Below are 13,275 nucleotides of genomic sequence, written 5' to 3'. Positions count from 1 at the left end.
TCGGTGGTGTAGTTATGGCCCAAGCCGAGGGCGAGCCAGTCATTGGTGGAGCCGACAGACCTGGCGTTGTCGGGTAGGCGGTGGGTGTGGCCGCTGTAGGGGGCGATAATGACGTTGCTACAGAGGGGAGTCCACGGCAGTGATTGCGCTTGGGGGTCGGTCGAGTGCCATGGGCGGCAGATGGCACCGTCGGCACGACAGCGAGCGCAGTTGGCCTGGTCAGGAAGGTTGGCCACCACTTGGTCGAGGATGCTCCGCAAGAGGCTGCAACATTGCAGAATAGACGACGCCAAGCCCATGTAAAAGAAGCGTATTTTCTTCTCTTCAAGATTCGATCGTATTGGGAGTGCACCATAAAAGGAGTTGGGCTGTCTGAATCCTACACGTACTCGCGTTGGTTAGTTCGTCAGTTTCCAAGCTGGTTTGGCTTGCTCCTGAAGTAATACAAGTTTATTTCAGTCAAAAATAAAAGTTAAGGTAGTATATGTACATACTACTTGGTCAATGCATTGGTAAACAAAAAATGTTGGCTTTCTATATGTGAGTCCGGTACGAGTACGTCTAGGTTTGTACTGGGTCGGCTGTTCATGCCTACACCATAAGAACTCTCAAGGAGTACATGACATCAACACGCTGCTTTCCCAGCTTTACCGACCTCTGACAACCGCCACCGCTGCAGAGCAAATACCTCAGCATGCAACAATGCTGGGGACCGTGGGGTCGCGAAGATCACGGACCACTACACATACGAGCCAATATGCAACACATTTTTCCACTCGGCAGCGCAGGCAGCACAGGAAATATTATGTTGGCCTGCCTCCATGACATTGACGCCTGGCTCAACTACCCCACCGGCCTACCATAGTTGGCGCCCGCTGACTCCCGGGTGGCCACCGCACGGGAGACGCAAGAAGATTTGTAGGCTCGCAAGCGCCTCTAAGAGGAGCAAGCCGGCAAGGCGTACACGGTGGAGCTCTGCCTCCTGTAGCCGAAGAGCCGGCTATACAAGAAGAACGCGAACGAGGCGACAGAGGACATCGAGCTCTCCTCCAGCCACTCAGACTATGAAGGCGGTGGTAGCAGAGCGGGTTAGGCAATGCTGGTGATGAGGGCCATGGCGGTATGATTGGAAGGCTTACAGAATCAGGCTGGGAGAGGTTGGAGAACAAGAGCGATAGTGATAGCAAGTAATTTTAGTAAGTTTGTATGCAATCTAGTCCAGATTTTGTTTAAGTTATCTAAACTATTTATGTAAAATATTTCGAACCAAGTTTGATGTAGTAGTTTGAACCAAGTTTGCATCGAATGTTTGATGTCGTAGTTTGAACCGAGTTTGATGTAGTAGTTTGAACCAAGTTTGATGTAGTCCCTTCTTTTCAGAAACTACAAATGTAAACTAGAGCCAAGCATCATCCACAATTTCAGACTGTTGGGCTCACCTTCGCCTATCAGGGTACCCTATCAGGGTGCTCACCTTCGCCGACCCGCCGATCCCCGGCGGCTATGGCGTCTCCGGCGACGTCACGGACCTCTGCACTCGGGTGGAGGGCTGGCCACCGGCTCCAGCCACAACACCGGCTGGAGCAAGGACCTAGGCGCAGCGACCGTGGCCCGCGCCAACCGTGTGAAACCTCTCCAGGCGGTGGTTCAGAACCTGCACACTCCCATCGTGTCCAATGTCGACCCCGCTGCTGCCGCGACCGAGCTCGAGGAGGCACACGTGGCCTGCTCGACGGGGCCAAGGAGCTTGCCGCCATGCAGCACCGTATGGAGTCCGTGCAGCGCGAGTACACCACCACCCATGGCTTCAATTCGGCTGCTGACGGGCGCAGCCGGCTCGGGGAGGTGCAGTTTCGCGGCGGGGCCCTCGGCCAGATGCTAGGCGTGAACCGGCCCACATATAACACCCCTGTCATCCGCGGCCAAACTAGGAAGGCCTGGAGGGCGAAGGGCTGCAGCAGCAGCGCGCCCATGACCTCATTGCTGTTGCGGACTAGCAGCATGCACAATGGGATCCGCTCCAGCCGTCTGCCTTTGGCTCGAAATCCCCTCGCCTTGGATGGACAACCAGCAGCCGATCGGGGGTCCTAGGCCCACGCAATAGGCATCTTCCCTGCATGGCAACAGCCATTGGAGCCTGCTGCAAGGCAGTCGGGGTAGACGCAACCGTGACTAGGCGACTGTCAATAGCCGGGTGGACGCACCGACTGGTGGGGCTCCCCACTAGCCAACTCGGCAACCCCTGCCCGTGCGGCGGGACCGGTCGGCCTTCGTGGGGCCGCTTGCGCGCCCTGCGGCCACTGACCGATTGGGGCCTCGCGCACTCCATGACGAGCATGATGCTCGCTACCGCATCGAGCGGTTGGGGCGCTCCCTCGCCCTAAAGGAGGAAGTACTATCGGTCTGGCCTGCTTCGGGCCGCGCATCCGTGAGGAACCTTTTCCCAAGGGTTTCACGCTAGCTCGCGACACCCTCAAGTACAACTGGTTCACCAAGCCGGAGGATTGGCTGACCGACTACACCACGGACGTCGGCATTGCTGGTGGCAAGAAGCACGTGGCAGTGCACTACGCACCCCTAATGCTGCTTGGCTCGGTCTGGACGTGGCTGAACAGCCTGCCGGCCAACAGCATCAACATCCGACTCGACTTCGAGGAGGTGTTCGTGCGCAACTTCACCGGCATGTACAAGCGCCCCGGCCGCCCCAGCTAGCTCTCTTTATGTCCAGGAGAAGGGCGAGTCCCTCTGCGACTACCTCACGCTGTGGACGGAGCTGCACAACTTCCGCTAGGGGGTCCATGAGGTACATGCGATCCAGTACTTCATCGAGGGGTGCCGAGACGGCACCATGCTCAAACACAAGCTCATGCGCTCGGAGACGGCGACCATGGTGGATCTCATGGCCATGGAGGACAAGTACGCTACTGCCGACTCCATGATGCGAGTGCAGATCCGGCTTGACGCAGCCGGCAAGGCCATCCAGGACCAATCGACTAAGCCCCGACCGGCTGGAGACGGCGGCTCCGGCTCCTCGAGGCGGCAAAAAAATGACAACAGCAAGCGAAAGGGCGAGCAACCGAACAACCGCTACAATTGCCGGCAAGTCGCAGCATCGAGGAGGAGCAACCGGTCGAACAGGCCGGCAGCCGGCGCCAACAAACCGGCTGGAAGCAGTGGCAGTCCAAGCTCACTTTCAGGCAGATGATCGATGCGCCATGCAAACACCACAGCGGTGCAAAGCCGTCCACACACACCACTTACTAGTGCAGTTGGACTCGGCGCTGATGCGGGGCGACGACCTTCCACCTCTGCAGTCGGCAATGGCGGCGTCTGCGACGAGTTTCGACGCAGCCTACATTGTCTTCACCAGCGAGGGCGATGACAAGCACAGCCTGTGCAGGCACCGACAGGAGGTGAACGCCACCGTCCCCCTGTCCCTCAGATCATGCATTGGTCCGAGAAGTCCATTACTTGGGGGCGTGAGGACCACCCGACCTTGATGCCCATGTTGCCCATGTTGGGCGGCTACGCGTTGGTCCTCGACCCTACGTTTGCCTCTAAGAGGCTCACCTGCCGCTTCTCGTGGGTCCTGGTCAACGGCGGTAGGAACATCAACATCCTCTACCGCGATACCATGATCAAGCTGGGGATCAAGGAGACCCAACTTTAGCTAGCTGGACGACGTTCCACTGCATCATGCTGGGGCACTCCTACTCCCCCATCGGCAAGGTCTGGTTGGACGTCCTGTTTGGCACCAAGGATCACTTCCGCCGTGAGCCGATCTGGCTCGAGGTGGTCGACCTAGCTAGCCCCTACCATGCGCTCCTCGGTCGGCCCGCGCTGGCCAAGTTCATGGCGGTGCCCAAGTACGCATACCTGAAGCTGAAGATGCCGGTTCCCAAGGGGATCGTCACCATCGTCGACGACTACAAGAAGTCCCTCGAGTGCGCTCAGCCGACTTCTGGCTGGCTGAGTCCCTGGTCATCGCTGAAGAGAAGCGCTAGCTTGACCGACTCGTGATCCTGTCGCATAAGAAGCCGGCCGTGCTGACTCCGATCAAGCAGCCGACTAACGAGGCGGCTTTCTAGCCGTTCAAGGACACCAAGAAGGTCCCGCTCGACCCGACCAACCTAGACCAGTGCGTTCTCATGGGCACCCGCCTCGACAGCAAATAGGAAGCGAACTTGTCGACTTCCTCCATGCGAATTGGGATATCTTTGCATGGTCCCCCAAAGACATGCCAGGTGTCCTGATGGAGTTCGCCGAGTACCACCTCCACGTCCCGCCGGATGCCAAGCCGGTCTGGCAACCGCTCCGCCGCTTTTCCAAGGAGAAGCGAAGAACCATTGATGAAGAAATCGCCTGGTTGCTCACAGCCGGCTTCATCATGGATGTGTTTCACGCAGAGTGGCTGGCCAACCCAGTCCTGGTGCTGAAGAATGGGACTTGGCGCATGTGTACTAACTACACCAGCCTAAACAAGGCCTGCCCCAAGGATCCTTTTGCTCTGCCCTGTACCGATCAAGTCATCGATTCCACGGCTGGTTGTGAGTTCCTGTCTTTTCTGGACGCCTACTCAGGCTGCCACCAGATAAAGCTGAGCCCGACCGACCAGCTCAAGACATCCTTCATCACCCCGTTCGGGGTGTATTGCTACTACACCATGTCTTTTGGCCTAAAGAATGCATGCACCACTTTCTAGCGCTGCATGCAGAAGTGCCTCCTCTCGCAGATCGGCCGCAACATGCACGTGTACACCGACGACATCGTGGTCAAGACCAAGCAACACCTCACCCTCCTGGACAATCTCAACGAGACGTTTGTGAATCTGCACAAGTTCCAGATGAAGCTGAACCCGGAGAAGTGCGTGTTCGGCGTGCCAGCCGGCCAACTCCTCGGTTTCCTTGTCGCGGAGCGCGGGATCGAGACCAACCCCGAGAAGATCAAGGCCATTGAGCGGATGTGCAAGCCGGCTTGCCTGGGAGACGTCCAGAAGTTCATCGGCTGCCTGGCGTCCCTCGGCCGGTTTGTCAACTGGCTGGGGGAGAGGGCCCTGCCCCTGTACCAACTAATAAAGAAGACAACCGAGTTCGACTGGATGCCGCAGGCGGACGTGGCCTTCCGCGACCTCAAGCACATGCTCTCCACCGAACCCATCTTGGCCGTGCCGGCTGAGAAGGAACCCATGCTAATGTACATCGCTGCCACCACTCGCGTGGTCAGTGTGGTGTTGGTGGTGGAGCGCCTTGAGGAGGGCAAGGTGCAGTCGATCCAGCGGCATGTGTACTACCTGAGCGAGGTGCTCTCCCTCTCCAAGCAGAACTACCCCCACTACTAGAAGATGTGCTATGACGTGTACCTGGCAGCTAAGAAGCTGAAGTAGTAATTCCAGGAGCACTCCATCATAGTGGTGAGCACGGCCCCCCTCTCAAAGATAATCGGCAACCGGGATGCCACCGGCCGGGTTGCCAAGTGGGTCATCGAGCTGGCTGCCCACACCATCCTCTACGAGCCTCGGATGGCTATCAAGTCGCAGGCGCTGGCAGATTTCCTCGTTGACTGGGAGGAAACCCAGTACATGCCGCCTCCCGACTCCACGCATTGGCGGATGCATTTCGACGACTCGAAGATGCGCTTTGGCTTGGGAGTCGGCATCGTCCTCTCCTTCCCCAAGGGTGACCAGCTGAGGTACGCGCTGCAGATCCACTTCGTCGCGTCTAACAATGTGGCGGAGTACTAGGCCCTCGTCCACGGCCTCCGGCCTGCCAAGGAGACCGACATCCGGCGCATTCTCTGCTTCGGGGATTCTGACCTGGTGGTGCAGTAGGCCTCCTGCGAGTGGGACACCAACATGGCCAGCCACCGTATTCTGGTCCAACAGATTTGCGGCGGTTTCGAGGGCTGCGAGTTCCACCACGTCCCTCGAGCCGACAACGAGGCGGCAGACGCGCTGGCCAAGATCAGCTCCACCCGGCAGGCCATCCCAGCCGGCGTCTCCCTCGAGCATCTGCACAAGCCTTCCATGAAGCCCTCCCCCGACTCCAAATCCATCTTCGTCCCGGCCGACTCGAGGGCTATCAGCTCTGACACCGGGGCTAGTGTCTCGGCGCTCCCGGGGATTGCTGGCTTTGGCCCAGGGGCTCCTGGCCCTGCCAGCTCCGTGGAGGCGGCCATCCTGACGGTGGTAGAGGCGCCCTCTTGGGCGCAACCAATCCTCTCTTACCTCGTGAGTGGTGAGCTCCCCGTAGACGAGGTCGTGACCCGGCAGATCCAGCATCGCGCTCCAGCCTACACCATCATCAATCGCGAGCTCGTCAAACGCAGCGTGTCTGGCGTGTTCCAGTGCTGCGTCGAGCAGAACAAGGGGCTCCGACTCCTGGAAGACATCCACTAGGGGGAATGTGGCCACCACACTTCCTCAGGGGCCATCGTGACCAAGGCTTTCCACCATGACTTCTACTGGCCAACTGCTCTGGAGAATGCCAAACAGCTGGTCCTCAAGTGCAACGGCTGCCAGCGCTTCAGCACGCTAGCCACTAGCCGACTGCGGCTCTCAAGACCATCCCCATCACGTGGCCCTTCGCCGTCTAGGGCCTCGACATGGTGGGTCCATTCAAGACCGCTCGAGGCGGCATGACGCACCTGCTGGTCGCCGTCGACAAGTTCACCAAGTGGATCGAGGCCAAGCCGATCAAAAAACTCGACGGCCCCATGACCATCATTCTCATCAAAGACATCACTGTCCGCTGTGGCATCCCCCACAGCATCATCATCGACAACGACACCAACTTTGTCAAGGGCGCTGTCGCTCGCTTCTGCGCCGACCATGGCTGGACCTAGCATCCGTTGCTCACCCACAATTGAATGGCCAGACGGAAAGGGCAAACAACCTGATCCTAGCTGGCATGAAGCCCCGGCTCATCGAGCTGCTCGAGCTCTCAACCGACTGCTGGATCGAGGAGCTGTCGGCTGTGCTCTGGAGCCTTAGGACCACGCCCAACCGGTCAACCGGCTTCACTTCTTTCTTCCTCGTGTACGGGGCAGAGGCCATCGTTCCAGCCGGCATCGAGTTTGACTCGCCACAAGTCACCGTGTACACGGGGGCGGAAGCGAAGGAGGGGCGTGAGGATGGCGTTGTTGAGCTTAGAGGAGGAGCGTACCAGGAGCAGCAGCTGCTGTGTCTTTCTTCGTGTGTGGTGGCTCACATAGAACTGAGGTGGAGGGGATCCTCTTCTAGGTCAACATTTCCCATGGGCTTGGGCTCAAGTGACAGGTACAGATGGGCTAGGGCCCATACCGGTTCGACACTCCCCCTCAAGATGGGTGGTAGATATCTATCATTCCCATCTTGTCACAAGCTAGGTTGCATTCCTTTGCTGCCAAACCTTTTGTCAAGCGGTCTACTATGTGTTGGCCTATGTGCACATACTCAATCTTTATAACCCCGGCATCAAGCTTCTCTTTGATGAAGAATCGATCAATCTCTACATGCTTAGTTCTGTCATGTTACACTGGATTGTTAGCTATGCATATAGTAGACCTATTGTCACACCAGACATTCAGAGGTCCTTCTCTTAGCAATTTCAATTCACTTAGGAGATTTCTCACCCACAACATCTCACTTAACCCTTGAGACATGGCTCTGTATTCTGCTTCTACTGTTGATTTTGATACAACTGGCTGCTTCTTGCTTCTCTATGAAACTAAGTTACCTCCCACAAACACACAATACCTAGATGTTGATCGACGGTCATCCAGGCAACTTGCCCAATCTGCATCCTCCTTGCTCCTCCTCGCCCTCCTTTGCGTAAGCGGCGGGGTCTGCATCCTCCTTGTTCCTCTCGTAGTCCTCCCTGTTGAACTCCTCATGATCCGACGCCAGCCTCAGCGGGTGTGGCCCTCAGCGGGTGTGGCCTGTCATGCGTTTGCTAGCTCGGGAACATCTGTAGTCGGAGTTGACATGAGGCGGGGTAGAAAGAAGGAATGGGAAAGAATGATGGTTGGGCAAAAACGTACCGCAGGCGCCGGGAAGTTCCGGTAGGCGGGCTCCTTGCCCCAGAACTAGTCGTCCACCTTGAGCTTGGCGTTGGTGATTTTATTAATGCGGCGGGTGATCTGGGCCGGCTGCAGCTCTAAGGTTGACGACTGGGAGCCGGCAGGGATCGCGCCGTCCGCTCTTGTTGCAGATTCGGTGTGGCAGGCGTTGCAGAGGCTGCACCCGACGACCGATGAACGTTGCAATAAAATCCGTTGCGACGAGGTGCTCCTGGTCCAGCATCTGCTTCAACCGCTTGCAGATGGCGTTTACCACCTGATTCGTCTTCTTCGGATGGTGGCCCCAGTTCTACCTCGCAACCGGTGGGGCCTTGTCGAAGAAGGGCAGGTTGATGCAGTTGGCGGCTGGGTCGACATTCTTCACGTAGAAAAAAGTTCGCTGCCATTTCTTGGCCGACTCAACTAGGGGCAGCTTCAGGAAGCCGCCAGCCGGCTGGACGTAGACGAGGGCTGCCCTGCAGGCGGTCATCTCGCTGCCAACCGTCTGGGGCAGGAGGAAGAACAGCCGGCCCCAAAGGTTCGTCGATGGCAAGACGCCAAGGTACCCCACACAGAAGGCCACGAATGCGGCGAGCTGCAGGATGGAGTTAGCGCCGAGTGATGCGGCTACATCCCGAAGGTGAGGAAGTGCCGGAAGAAGGGTCTCGCGGGGAGGCCGAAGCCGCGGAAGAAGTGCGTGGCGAACACCACGTGCTCGCCTTCCCGTGGCTCCGGAACGATCTCGCTCCCGGCGGCGCGGGCGGCCACCCTCTCTGCCGGTGGGATCTTTCGCACCTGACGCACCTGCTGGATGTTGTCCTCGGTGAGCACCGAGCCCTCCCACGTGCCTTTCGGTCCCGCCATCTCCGGATGGGGCAGGGATGCCGGCGCGGATGCGGATGCGAAGGCGCGGCGGAGACATCCGAAGTTACCCAGCGGGACGCGTGCGCACGACGGAACGGCGACGGTGACGAGTGGCACGACGATGAAGCTCTACGGGCGTGCGCAAGGAAGAAGACGAAGTCGGAGCGTGTTGTGGCAGAGTGGAGAGTGCCTCGGCCGCTCCCCCTCCATTTAAAACCCGAGGGGGACGTGGGGCAGTGGGATCGTTTGCACCCATGATCCCCACTACCCCATGATACACGGGTGCATTAATGCGCGGCGGAAGCGTAACCTTTGAGGCTGGCCACAACGGATCCAACACGAGGGCCGAGGCTACGACATAGTGGGCCTGGCCTGCGGCGGTGTCCTGTCGCGCGTGGCATGGTAGGGCTCGGCCCTTCGCTGTGCTGCACGTGGCACACCGCTGGCCTGCGGCGTGCGCTGGTCGTCATGTCGGCCGGGCGTTAACCGGCTAGGCTTCGGGCCGACGCGGGCCAGCGGCGTGCCACGTGCAGCCTAGCGACGCCTGTTCGTGGCGCCTGGCCGTCCTTCGGCTGGGAAGCTGTCGCCAGCCAGGCCAGCGCTCACCAAGATCTACAAACTGCCTTCTACAACCCGCCTTTTGGGGGAAACCTGTGGAGGCCCTTCGCCCAAGGCCACATGACCTCAACAGCTTCGGGGACTACTGTCGGGGGGATGACCCCCCGGGTTGGCTCAGAGATACAAGACAATATTTCAAAACATCGGGACGGCTCAACGCCCTCGTGGCCGGCTGGGCGCGCTCCCTGGCCGGGCCGGCTAGGTCAGCGCCCGTCCCATCCATCCATGCTAGCAACAGGGCGAGGTGACCCCCACATCGTGAAGAGCATGGCTATAGTGCCGCTGGTATTGTTGACCGAGGCGACCAACTCCCGGATGGCCCGACACTATAGACGCATCGCGTCAACCACTTTGTGACGCCACGGCCTACACGCCACAGTGACAAGCAGTCGGCAGGCCCTGCATCCGGCAGGCCCCATGGCCTATAGTACCCTGTAGCCGGTGGGCCCCATCGAAGGCCAGAGATGTTGGCAGCCAGGTCCCGCCCCTCAGATATTTTGTAACCAGGGAGCCCCAAGTATAAGACCTCCTAGGAGCCCCCCTAGGAGGGGGTCGGCTCATTCTTACCACCACACTCGCACCCACGAGGCAGAGAGTGAAGAGCTAGAGCCCTCTCCTTCGTCCACCCAAACAGCTCGAGGAGCAACCATGTATTCCTTGTGATCTCCATAGTGATCCTTGCAGGACTACGGGTATTACCTCCCTCGGAGGGCCTTGAACCTGAGTACGTCTCTGTGTTCACAGTGCTCCTGCCTAATCTCGCATCTGAACGCCACCGGCACTCATCGGCCCCAACCACCCTCGATAAGCCGTCCCATGGCATCTGTGAGAGCATGACAGTTGGTGCCCACCGTGGGGCATGACATGGCGCCGGCCGGAGTCACGTTCCGGACGAGACCCTTCACTCCCTCCGGCAAGCGCATAGCGCATGGCCTAGTCAGCAGGCTCGATGCGTTCGACGGTGCTGACGATGATGCAGCGCGCTTCACGGACGCCGCCTCCCCCGTAAACGGCTCCATTGTCCCCTTTGGCGAGATCGCGTCTACGTCGCTCTTGTCCCCGACAAGTACCCTAGCAGGGTGCTCACCTTCGCCGACCCGCCGTTCCCCAGCGGCTGCGGCGTCTTCGATAACGTCACGGACCTCCGCACTCGCGTGGATGTGCTGACAACTGGCTCCAGCCACAACACCAGCCGCAACTGCCGCGCCAGCTGGGTGAATCCGCTGCATGGGGCGGTTCAGAACCTACACACTCCCGTCGTGCCCAACGCCGACCCCGCTGCTGCCGCGACCGAGCTCGAGGAGGCATGCGATCAACTCCCGGACGTCCCGGCACTGGAGACGCATCGCGTCAACCACTCCATGGCGCCATGGCCTACGCGCCACAGTGACAAGCAGGCAGCGGGCCCCGCAGGCTGCGGGACCCACAGCTAGTAGTACCCCGCAGCCGGCGGGCCCACTGGAGGCCAGAGGCGCTGGCAGCCGGGGCCGGCCCCTCTCTCTCAGATATTTTGTAACATGGGAGGCCCAAGTATAAGACCTCCCAGGAGCCCCATGGCATCTGCCATGAGAACACCACGACACACCTCTTCCAAATATTGCATTGTTTTCTTTTCTGTACAATGTGATATTGATGATTCAGCAAAGAACTCATGTACCAACAATCCTTGTGCCGTTTTGGGAACTTCGATGCTATACAGCTCAGTGAACCAGCTCCGCTTCTGGAGTTGCTGACAATGGCACTGAAAGATGACGAATCAATGAGTGATGTAAACTAGAAGGACAAACTAGAAATTGCAGAAGCTATTTTCTTAATTCCTCGAGTCTTTAGTTGATCTTGTAGGTGAGAGAGCAGATGTAAGTTTTTTATTTTTCCACCTGCATATTGTTTTTGTTTCTTGATTCTTGTGCTACGGCAGTATGTCTCGATCGTTTAATTCCTGTAGCATCGCTCTGTTGATGAAGATAGTACTTGTTTGCAGGTGAACACTGAGATACTGAAAGAAAATGCTGAGATGATTAATGAGTACTTCTCTATTCACATCGATCAAGATGGCAACCTGGCCAGACTTCCTGTTGTACTTGATCAGTACACCCCTGATATGGATCGCCTTCCAGAGTTCATGTTGACTCTAGGAAATGATGTAGGTTTCCTTTTATTATGCTATCACATTCATTACATATGGTATTTTAAGTTTGGTCATGATATTTGATTATCCATTCCCATGCTGAGGCGATGTCAAGTAGGTTTTCAGGCTTATACCGTGTTCAAATTTTAATTTTGGTGTTTAATGTAGACATGGCAGCTAGCTGTCCGGAAGTAACTTCTGTTTCTTATTTTATATTTTGAGTTGTTTCGGAATTTCATTTCCGGGAGTTGTTGCTTTATGACATATTTTGTTTTAGATTGTACTTCAGTTATGCAAACTGTCAGTTCTGAATTTTAGTAATTACCAAATAGATTACCTGGGACATTGAGAAAGAGAGCTTCAGAACGGCAGCAGCTGCTATTGGAAACTTCTATGCACTTCATCCTCCCATCGTTCCAAATCCATCTGGCAAAGGCATTCAGTTACAAAAGAAAAATAAAGATTGCATGGAAACTGCTGAACAGGCTGGTAGTACAGGTGAGCTTGTTGGGTATCCGTATCCTATAGTTATATACCATTAAAGTGCACAAAGAACTTATATGCTTAGTGTTACACCCTAGTAGTTAACTGAATCCGTAGTTTCTGCCACTTTACTTCCCATTAACCCAGAGATAACATGACACTAAAATCGACATACTAAAGAAATATCCATTACAGATGATGCTACAGTAGATTTTTTTTTCTCGAGGTGTTTCTTTTCACTGAAAAGGTGGGAAGTCAGTTACAGGCGTCCTAGGACGTTCAAATTATGGTACAGCAGTGCATATCCCATGAAGGGGGCAGCACCATTCTGAGCCCAATGAGGGTGGGCTCCTGATTGCGTGTCGGGGCCGGATGCGGAGCCAAGCCAGGGCCTCGTGCCAGGCTTGCCGGGCGAAGGGGCAGTTCAGTAGCAAGTGCTGGGGCGTTTCCGGTGCTTGGTCACAAATGAGGTATTGTGGGTGATGCCGCAGACCGTGGCGAGTCAGTCGATCAGCGGTCCAGCAGTTTTCCTGGTTGGCCAGCCAGTGGAAAATTTGACCCGAGGCGGCGCCCAACTCTTCCCGATCAGCTTCCAGGAGTAACAGTACGTTGATCCTTGGAAGGTTGCCGCGTAGCAGGATTGCACAGAGTAGGTGCCACTCGCGGACCATTTCCAGATCAGCTGGTCGGGGTGTTAGAAAGTGTGGTGCGCTGCACGTTCTGCCATAGCTGCAGGTATAGCCGATCTCGTGGATGCCAAGGATGCCATGTATGTCGCGTGCCCAGGTGTTGCCATGAAACCCATCCGCGACCGTTCTGGCCTTGCGCCGGCGCTTGGGGATGCAGCTGTAGAGCATGGGCATAAGCTTGCAAACGGACTGCCCATTAAGCCAACAATCCTCCCAAAATAGGGCAGTCGATCTATTCCCAATGGTCATGTAGGTAGATGCCGAAAAACAGTACGCGCTCATTGGTGGAGAACTGAAGGTCAAGCCCCTGCCATGCACGCTTTGGGTCCGTGCGAGAGAAACCACTGAGCTCGAGGGGGCGGCGGACATGGCGCCAGTTGACGTGTGAATGCCCTCTGTTGGCGGCCACTCGCCCGCCAACAGGAAACATCACCGAATTTTCTCTTCGGAGTTTTCTTT

The sequence above is a fragment of the Triticum dicoccoides genome, chromosome 3A, assembly GCF_002162155.2.
Source record: "Triticum dicoccoides isolate Atlit2015 ecotype Zavitan chromosome 3A, WEW_v2.0, whole genome shotgun sequence".
In the NCBI taxonomy this organism is placed as follows: domain Eukaryota; kingdom Viridiplantae; phylum Streptophyta; class Magnoliopsida; order Poales; family Poaceae; genus Triticum; species Triticum dicoccoides.
This window is presented reverse-complemented; position numbering follows the sequence as displayed.